Source organism: Ruditapes philippinarum, unplaced genomic scaffold (assembly GCF_026571515.1).
Source record: "Ruditapes philippinarum isolate M1 unplaced genomic scaffold, ASM2657151v2 ctg11907_1_1_1_1, whole genome shotgun sequence".
NCBI lineage: Eukaryota > Metazoa > Mollusca > Bivalvia > Venerida > Veneridae > Ruditapes > Ruditapes philippinarum.
The window spans coordinates 1-10,559 of NW_026853863.1; the positions used below are offsets into that span (position 1 = coordinate 1).

General features: G+C 32.4%; 1 long non-coding RNA gene across 1 annotated transcript; it reads left to right on the forward strand.

Annotated features, from left to right (window-relative positions):
- The first annotated feature begins 64 nt into the window (after positions 1 to 64).
- On the forward strand, positions 65 to 3,604 carry LOC132738203 (uncharacterized). The gene is made up of 3 exons (XR_009626830.1): positions 65 to 151; positions 947 to 1,055; positions 3,444 to 3,604. It is a non-coding gene; the product is annotated as an uncharacterized LOC132738203 (long non-coding RNA).
- Positions 3,605 to 10,559: the final 6,955 nt, after the last annotated feature.

Sequence of the window (10,559 nt, forward strand, 5' to 3'; positions counted from 1 at the left end):
TTAAAACCAAAGTGCTGGTATGGCCGTTATGGAATAGATATTTCCATCCGGGTTCTCTGCTGACCCTTGAAAGTTCTAAAATCCAAACTTGATAATGCCAAGAAAACTGAAATAAGGGACGATAAACAAAGTAGTTTTATACTACGATGAGGTAAGGAGTACACATTTACCACTATTCTCATTAAACCCCTTTCACTTTTACCACTATCTATGTTAACCGTGTAGAACATGGTAACATGAACATCCGTGCAATCTAGGCCACGTGTTCACACACAAGATTAACTATTAGTATCAAATTTCATATCTCAAAATTTACATTTGTTCACAAGTGACTGAAAAGTGGTCTTGAAATGGCGTGAAATCCAGGAAACTGAATCCAAAGCAATCCCTATGAATTACAAGTGACCGAGGTCATCAGGCGATGGTTAAATACTATATAAGATACAACTTTTTATTCACAGCCAAATAGCCCGTTCAATGTCCTTAAAGATCCTGTAACACATTTTTTCATGGTTTTATTTCTTAAATATGATGCTAAAATTAAAATTTGTAAATATTGCAAGTTCCAATTAGCATTTTTGATAAAGATATTACCGAATTTAACATTTCATGTGAATAAAGGGAGGTAATTAGAAATTTATTTTCTATCAATTCTTAGTCAAATTTTCCAATAAAAATGAATGCATATAATTTATTGATTAAATATAATGTGCAAAAATATTTGCAATACACATTTTGCATATTCTTCGATGTTTGAAAATTGTTTTATTTGCATAATTATGTACATATTATATTTTTTGCAAGTGTGGTATACACACAGTAACAATATCAATCACAAAACATACAGGATCTTTAATTAGAAGCATATTATTGTATGTTTCCTTTATGTATTGATATGAATTGCCGACGTGTAGTTACGTATTTATAAGACTATTTTGTTTTCCAGATTTTGCCGACATATCCAAGTACATGTGCCACCTTGGAACTATTAAGGACGGATCTAGTTGCGAAGACAAAACCGGCGGCCATCCGGGTGTTTGATTATTATAAACCAGGTTCATCGAATGTTTCCAAATTATTAATAATTAAAAGAAATTATAACCTAAGTTACCGAGCTAAACTTTTTGTATATGTTAAAGATTTGCCGATGATAGTTGACATTATTTTCCATTGATGCATATTTGTCAGTTTTTGTATCAGTATAGGTTATTATTATAGTGATATACATAACTCTTTTATTTTTGCGTATTACTTTTCAAAATTGTCTTTAATTATTTATTCAGCAGCATAAATAAATTTTATATAATGTTTTGGTTTGTTATGTCAAGTAGATCAATGAGCAAGACAAATCTATCAGCGTTATCAGGATCAATGTAGTTATGTCAAGTAGATCAGTGAGAAAGACAAATCTATCAGCGCTATCAGGATCAATGTAGTTATGTCAAGTAGATCAATTATCAAGACAAATCTATCAGCGCTATAAGAATCAATGTAGTTATGTCAAGTAGATCAATAATCAAGACAAATCTATCAGCGTTATCAGGATCAATGTAGTTATGACAAGTAGATCAGTGAGAAAGACAAATCTATCAGCGCTATCAGGATCAATGTAGTTATGTCAAGTAGATCAGTGAGCAAGACAAATCTATCAGCGCTATCAGGATCAATGTAGTTATGTCAAGTAGGTCAATGAGCAAGACAAATCTATCAGCGTTATCAGGATCAATGTAGTTATGTCAAGTAGATCAGTGAGCAAGACAAATCTATCAGCGCTATCAGGGTCAATGTAGTTATGTCAAATAGATCAATGAGCAAGACAACTCTATGAGATCTATCAGGGTCAATGTAGTTATGTCAAGTAGATCAGTGAGAAAGACAAATCTATCAGATCTATCAGGATCAATGTAGTTATGTCAAGTAGATCAGTGAGAAAGACCAATCTATCAGCGCTATCAGGATCAATGTAGTTATGTCAAGTAGATCAGTGAGCAAGACAAATCTATCAGCGCTATCAGGTCAATGTAGTTATGTCAAGTAGATCAATAATCAAGACAAATCTATCAGCGCTATCAGGGTCAATGTAGTTATGTCAAGTAGATCAGTGAGAAAGACAAATCTATCAGCGCTATCAGGATCAATGTAGTTAAAAGTCAAGTAGATCAATGAGAAAGACAAATCTATCAGCGCTATCAGGATCAATGTAGTTATGTCAAGTAGATCAGTGAGCAAGACAAATCTATCAGCGCTATCGGATCAATGTAGTTATGTCAAGTAGATCAGTGAGCAAGACAAATCTACCAGATCTATCAGGATCAATGTAGTTATGTCAAGTAGATCAGTGAGCAAGACAAATCTACCAGATCTATCAGGATCAATGTAGTTATGTCAAGTAGATCAGTGAGCAAGACAAATCTATTACATCTATCAGGATCAATGTAGTTATGTCAAGTAGATCAGTGAGCAAGACAAATCTACCAGATCTATCAGGATCAATGTAGTTATGTCAAGTAGATCAGTGAGCAAGACAAATCTATCAGCGCTATCAGGATCAATGTAGTTATGTCAAGTAGATCAATGAGCAAGACAACTCTATCAGCGCTATCAGGATCAATGTAGTTATGACAAGTAGATCGGTGAGAAAGACAAATCTATCAGATCTATCAGGGTCAATGTAGTTATGTCAAGTAGATCAGTGAGCAAGACAAATCTATCAGATCTATCAGGATCAATGTAGTTATGACAAGTAGATCAGTGTCCAAGACAACTCTATCAGATCTATCAGGATCAATGTAGTTTTGTCAAGTAGATCAGTGAGCAAGACAACTCTATGAGATCTATCAGGATCAATGTAGTTATGTCAAGTAGATCAGTGAGAAAGACAACTCTATCAGATCTATCAGGATCATTGTAGTAAAATTTAACCTGTGATGAAATATATGAACACATCTGCGGATGTTTCGAAATTTATAAATTTCACGATACCATGATTAAATGTTGAATTCTGCTAAAGTCGGTGCTAGGAGACGTGGACGGTTACTTGCACATTCTATTACCGTCCATGAACAGGCTCAATCAAACCGAGCCTGAACATTTTTCAATTTTGTCATTTTGTGGGTTCCTAAGGGATTTTGTACTGCTCCCTGTTTCATCTTTTGTACAAGTATATTCTTAATAAAATGTCAAACTTTTCAAAATATCAAGATTTGCTTTTCTTTTTTTTATGGAATAAAAAGTGTGGTGTCTTTCATTAAGCTCGCTCAAAAGATTTTTTTTCTGGTAATAGCGTGTTGTTCTTTGAATACAACTGATCGTCTGTATTAATTTATTTAGCTCAACGAGTTTTTCTGCATTTCTTTTGTTGAATATGTATTTACTTAACCTTTGATATTAATGTATAATATCATTAATAAGTGTCATGCACATTTTATTTATTTTGCTTTCAGAAAACCGGGCTTTAGCATTCTACCAATCCAACCTTTTGAAAGACACTTCTGTTTGTCATCTGTGCAGTACTTGCGGCTGTATCTGAGCCTCATTTACTGTTTAACATAGCATGACGTCATGGCAATGTAAACTCGGCAACATCAAAGTTCTATTTGTTTTTGTTTTGTTTTGTTGAGAAAATTCCTTTGTAAAATAATAAACGTTTCTGTACTTATTTCTTTCAAATGTTGTCTTTTTATTTCAGAATAATCGGAAATGCTTACAAGGTATAAAACTATTTCATTACATGTCGATCAATAATAGACCAACTCAATTAAAAAGGTGGTTTGTTGTCTTTTTTTTAAAACATTCGTAAATAACATTTAATCTTAGTGACACGTTGATCCCCTTTCAAAATGTGTTTAGTTCCGCGTTTAGGGCACGCCTGTCTATTACTTGGAGACCACATGCCGATTTTTATTGAATGACACAAAAGTGCATTGCGTTTTCCATGATAACTGCCGTATGAACACGTCGGCGGAAGTTTCTTAATTCAAAATGTGACCATGTGTATGTTTAAATGATGACTTCTGATTAAGTCGGTGCTAGGGGGCGTTGATGGGAGTTTGCACTAGATAGTCCATTAACAGGCTCAATCAAATGGAGTCTGCAATATTTCCAATTTTTGTTGTTTCGGACTTTCTTTAGAGATTTGTATTATCTCTATTTGTTCTCGTCGAGGTTAATTGTACTGCTTGTGTCCGCCCGTGCTTTTATTTATCCACGAAGTAACACCTTATTTTTCTTGCATAAGTTCATTAAGAAAGTCACCAACTTAGATTATATCAGTTTGATTTGAAACAAGAACAACAAACTTATTATATATTAAATTGAATTAAAAATTTCCAATACTGCTTTGTTATGACAAAGTGTTAGAAGGAATTGTCCACTAGTGGTGACTTAACTCTAATTGATATTCTAAGTAAATTTAAGGGTTACGTCTGTTGTTTTTTATTGATTAGACGGGACTTGAAATAGTTTTTGACATTTATGTACCATTTAATAAAAGACGTGGCCAATGTCATTTTAGCAAAATATTTCTTTGAACATTCGCTAAGAACGTTTTTTTTCCTAATTTTACAGTAAAATATGTCCAACATTGAAATAATTAACCCTTTCCATTACCCAATAGATACTCATTTTACTTCACTTTGACATTAATCTATGGATACTTATTTACCTCACTTATCATTACTTCATGGATATTCATTCACCTCACTAATCCATTATTTCGAAGATAGTCATATAAACTCACATATCCATTACTCCATATATTTTAACACTCCATACTCATTTTAACTCAGTTATCCATTTCTCTAAGATACGCATTTTACCTCAATTATCCATTTCACCATAGATACTCATTTTAACTTCATTTTAACTCAATTACTCCATAGATACTTATTTCATCTCAGTAAGCCTTTACTCCATAGCTATTAATTTTAACTCACTGAGCCATTACTCAATAGATACTAATTTAAACTCACCAAGCCATTTCTCTATAGATTCCAAACTTACTTCACTTATCCATTCCACCATAGATACTCATTTAAAGTCATTTTATATTATACATGCAAACTATTCGTTTTTATATTAAATCATTAAAGGAAACTTTTAACCTAGAATATATATGTTTGCTTTTTAATAAAATGTTATTAACATCTTTAAATAAATATGATGTTTTTAAGTAATAAAGGATTGAAATCACTTGATAATTACAGGTAGTATAACACAAAGACTGGAATGAAGATGTGCTTGAATAATTTCCCAAACTTAGATTAATTTTGCTTATAGTACTCCAATTTGATAATTATAATATTCAGTTAAAGACTCGAAATGTGTATGTTATCAGATTTTGTAGACACATTGTAGAGGAAGATGTAGAAGATACTAAAGTTAAGAATCATCTCAACAGTTAATGTAAATTAGTAAACTCTGGACTAAAGTTGAAAGTAAAAGAACTACCATGTACGTTTTATTTTAAAATTATCTTAGAATGACGAGAAAATACATATTATTTCATCATGGCAAGAACTATCCTTTATATATACTTTAAAACTATCGTAGAATGACAATAACTTTCCTTGACATTTTATTTTAGACTGGTCAATGAGAGATTCCCACATGACCAATGAAAACTCTTCTTATATTCAGTTCTTCCCTGTTAATTTTACAGCAAGTCAAACTGAGTTTATACGGCCTTCGGCCGGGAAAAACGTATATAAATATATACATGTGGACAGAAACAGATTGAGGAAGATATTTTCATTATAACATTTTTCAAAAAGCCTTGTAACAATGAAGAGCCATTTAGAAGATCTAAATACTTAATTACTTTCCGTTAATGAACTAAATTTAATGATATTTGCGTGTGCATGATAATACCTTGGTTAATATAGTCTTTTTAAATAAAAAAGCTGGACATTTTATAATAAAGTCGAATTCGTCTCAATAATCGGTAAAGTCACAGAGTGTTCATTTTCGTTCGTCTCGTGGAATATTTTTAATTTTATGCTTGATTTATCCGTGAAAATTATATTTGATTTTTTTACAGTAAAAATTATCAAACTATTATTTCACACTTTTCAATGACGAAAATACTTTTTTTATTTTCCCTATGTGGTACCTCGATTTTATTTTTGCTGACAATTGTGACAATGTCAGGCTGTTTAGAGAAAAGCAAAGCTGAAATTGATAAATAACTTAAATGTCAAAATAATAAACAGAAGAAAACTTACCTCTATTCATTAAAATAACCAATCACCAAATACCGTCTCTATTTTTTGTTTGTTTCATTTTTACAGTCTGAAAAATACATTCCTTCCACATGCAAAACTGCTCTTCATTACATTTTGGCATATTTAAGTATCCCCCGAGCCGTATTCTTTATGAAAACATGAAAAGCAATGACAGCCATGAGCCCGAAATATAAGAAAACAACCCAGCGTTCGTAAGGCAGCCTTTCAAGATTCAACAATATCAAGTTTTCCAATTCCCTAGCCGCTTTTTGAATGTGTACACATCTTTCAGCACTTATTTATTGTCTGTTACAATCCTCAAATAAGTTTTCATTCTTTTAAAAAGGTGTATAACTAACAAATCCTAATGATATCCCTCTGAATCAAACACAATTATTTTCCTCCTGTGAAATACACAACTTTTAAAAATGGCGGCCGCTTACATTTCACAAAGCCAGGGTCTAATATAAATTCGCAGTAAGTAACAAAAATATGGATGGAGGTTTGAACTTTTTCTCCTACTAGAATTGTTTTTTTTTATTATTATTAAAACAAACGAGCATTTATTTTAAAAAAAGAATAATATCACCGCCATTTAACGTTGATTATCGAACTTATTTTTTCAGGCCAAGACTTCTTATATTTAATGAGAAATTCGCATAAATGAGCTCTCATTGAGAAAAACTGATATCAATATTAACTTTAATATTTAGGAAATTCGTTTTAACTTATTTTTAAGCATAAAATAAAAAGATAATTTGTTTGTTTGTTGTATACGCCACTCGTGAGATTACTGTTTTTAAGGCCCACTCGATGAAATAAAATTTCATCTTACACACAAACAAATATCCTCTATATATTTTTAATAGACCGATAAAATTTGACTGCTAGAACGTATTTTTATCGTCCAAAAAATATCTAAAGAACATGACATATGTAGCCCCATTCTCCAATTACTTATAATGTATAAATTAGTGAGCATTCAACAAACACGTGTATATTTACAGATTCGGGGTATAACAATACTTTATTTAGAAAACTGAAGGATATCGCTTACATATTAGGCCCATGTTTTATTTGTTCAGATACAAACATTTTCGGAGCGGTATAAGTAAAACATAATTAAATGATACTTATCCTTAATATCAAAGTGAACATATCTAACTTTCTGTTGTATTTTGAATTACTAGTAATTTGACAAGGTTTCGAATATTATTTTAAATGTAAACAATTAGACCATCACTAGATCTTCTTGCTTAGCCTATGTTGAATGTTTTGAAAATAATTAAAAGGATTTGTGTTACCTTGTATATCACTATCGGAGGTCTAGTTTGGCCTCGTTTCACTCAGACATACAATTTCATACTAATACACGATATTCAAAAACTTGCGATGTTAATTTATAACAAATTAATCCTTCTGGGTTCTACCAGAGACACTGAAGTACATCTCACAAGAGTCTTACATAGACCCGCGATATAGCTGGTTATTTATATAAAGCTCATTACCATCCCTTAAAGCATGTAGCATGACAGGTTTAAGATTTCTTCGCTGCATACGATATCCTTAGGGAACTGCTCAGAGATCCCAAATATTTGTCATTGTCAGTTCTTTTGATACCCGTCGGACTTTTTCGTGATCATGAAACCTCGTAAACATGGCAACCATAGGCCGGATCTTACCCGCTATACAGAGACCTACTCGATGTTCCCTCCACAACCGTATATTGTACATGGCATTCTCGATCTTTCGTTTATCATTGATGAAATGTATTTATTTTTTCTGACAGTGTTCGTCTTTTCTCTTGCGGTAACTTATGAGAGTGAACAGTAAATTGTCGCCCATACTTCGGGCTTTAAGGTCTAGTGACTCAAATCAAATCAATTTCTTTATGATCGTTTTCAAACTTTTCAAATATTTGTCGTTTTATCTCTGAAAAAGTTTGGCTGACGATTTCCCGACTTCTATCGATATCTGTAACCTTTCTGTCGAGATCGCTTTTTAGCTCACCTGAGCTACCTCAGGGTGAGCTTTTAGGATCGTAATGTCCGTCGTCCGTCTTCTGCTGTCTATCGTCCCTCCACACTTGTTTTTTTTACACTCAAGCGGTCACATTCTTGCCTCAATCTTCATCAAACTTTGTCAGGATGCTTATCTATGTAATAGCTGGGAGGAATTCAAACATGGGTCATCTCGGATGAAAAACTAGGTCACAGGAGCTAAAAATAGAAATTATTGTTAACACTTTAGTGATAATATTTTTGACTCAATCATCATCAAACTTGGTTAGGATGTTTGTCTAGGTAATTGCTCGGACGAGTTCGAACATGTTTCATCTGGGATGATAAACTATGTCACAGGAGCTAGAAATAGAAAAACCTTGTTAACACTCTAGTTGTCACATTTTTGACTCATTTATCATCAAACTTAATCAGGATGCTTGTCTAGGTAAATGCTCGGATGGGTCATCTCGGATGAAAAAATAGGTCACATGACCTAAAAATAGAAAATTTTTGTTAACACTCTAGTGGCTACTGTTTTGATCCAAATATCCTGCAAATTGGTCTGGAAGTTTGTTGTAATGGTTTTTAGGTCATGATTGAATATGGGTCACCTGAGGTCAAAAACTTGGTCACACCGCCCAAATATGGGAAAACCTTGTTTACACTCTAGTGGTCACATTTTTTAATCAATTATCATCAAACTTGGTCAGGATGATTGTCTAGGTAATTGCTCGGATGAGTTCGAACATGGGTCATCTTGAATGAAAAACTAGGTCACAGGAGCTAAAAATAAAAAAAACAAAATCGGTTTAACACTCTAGTGGCTACTGTTTTGATCCAAATATCCTTGATATTGGTCTGAAAGTTTGTTTTGATGATTTCTAGGTCAAGTCAAGTTCGAATATGTGTCACCTGGGTTCAAAATTTTAATATCTTTAATATCAATTGCTCACTTTATTCACTTATAAGCTTATTAAAATAGTGATAAAAAAGAATCCCTAAAGAAAGCCAAACACGGCAAAATTTTCAAATGTTGCAGGCTCGGTTTGATTGAGCCTGTTCATGGACGGTAATGGAAATTGCAAGTTACCGTCTACGCTCCCTAGCACCGTTTTAAGCAGAATTCAACATCTAAACACTACAATGGTGAAATTTTGAATAGATATCCATTTTTTCGCATCTAGAAATGTTTGTCTGTCATTTATTCCGAATGCACATACAATGTATCATAGGAAAATATTAATACATCAAAAATATTTCATCACTCTGTTTTCGTATTTTTCTCTCAAAAAAGTTGTTGTGTCAGAGCTGCTGTTCCTTTTTTGACCGTAGTGGTATGATTTATCTAAATAATATAAACGTGCTGGTATAGTTATAGCACAGTATGGAGTTCAGATGCACAAGTTTCCAAGTTTATTTTACTATGCATTTAAACACATAAACACAATAAAAATCCTAAATAAATATAAAACCGTGTCTACAGAGGTGAACAGCATTCATGTAAAAAGATCAATTATGATTATACATACGGTATGTCTTGTTCGTTACCTATTTTTTCCCATTAAATTCTGTTTCAAGATGACAGAAAGTCGATTATCAGCAGATTGTAAACTGCATAGAAATAAAATGAAAGACCTTTCCATTAATACTTAGGACGAAGTGCTTAAAATCAATATGTGTTTCTATTCTAAGACGTAATTGCGACCAAAAAAAAAAATAAAAAAAAAAATAACACGGACAGTACGTTTTTCAAAGCTGCTGTTAAAGGTACAACAAATTTTTCGACATATTTACAATTTGCGCAAATAATTTGAGAGCAGAATAATTTAAATTGGTACAATGGCATTATATGAACTTATTTATGCATCACAATGGTACCTTGGATGCACAATAAATAAACAAATGAAATGTAAATAATTAAATAGATAAAAAATAAATAACCTAAATAATTAAATTGGTATGAAGCAACAAAATAATTAATTGCAAATATTTCAATCAGGTAAAACACATTGTGGAGTTTCAATTTTATTATTTAACGATCAGTTTCACCTTAATTGTATTTATCTTTCATAAAAACTTTAGAGGCGCATTTTAGTTTATGCAAACATATCAACATCTCACCAATCATACATACTGGCTATATGCTTGATAACGTCCACACTTTGCATTCTCTGTTCAAACTTTGTCAGTACTAGGTATTTAATCATGACTTTGCATTCAGCAGTTGTGATTATATATGCAGTTTTATTTCAAACAGTTTACTCAAGCACGTGTAAACCGTTTCAAGCAAGAAATGCTAATCTTAACATAGCCTTAATTGGTCATTCTGTGATGG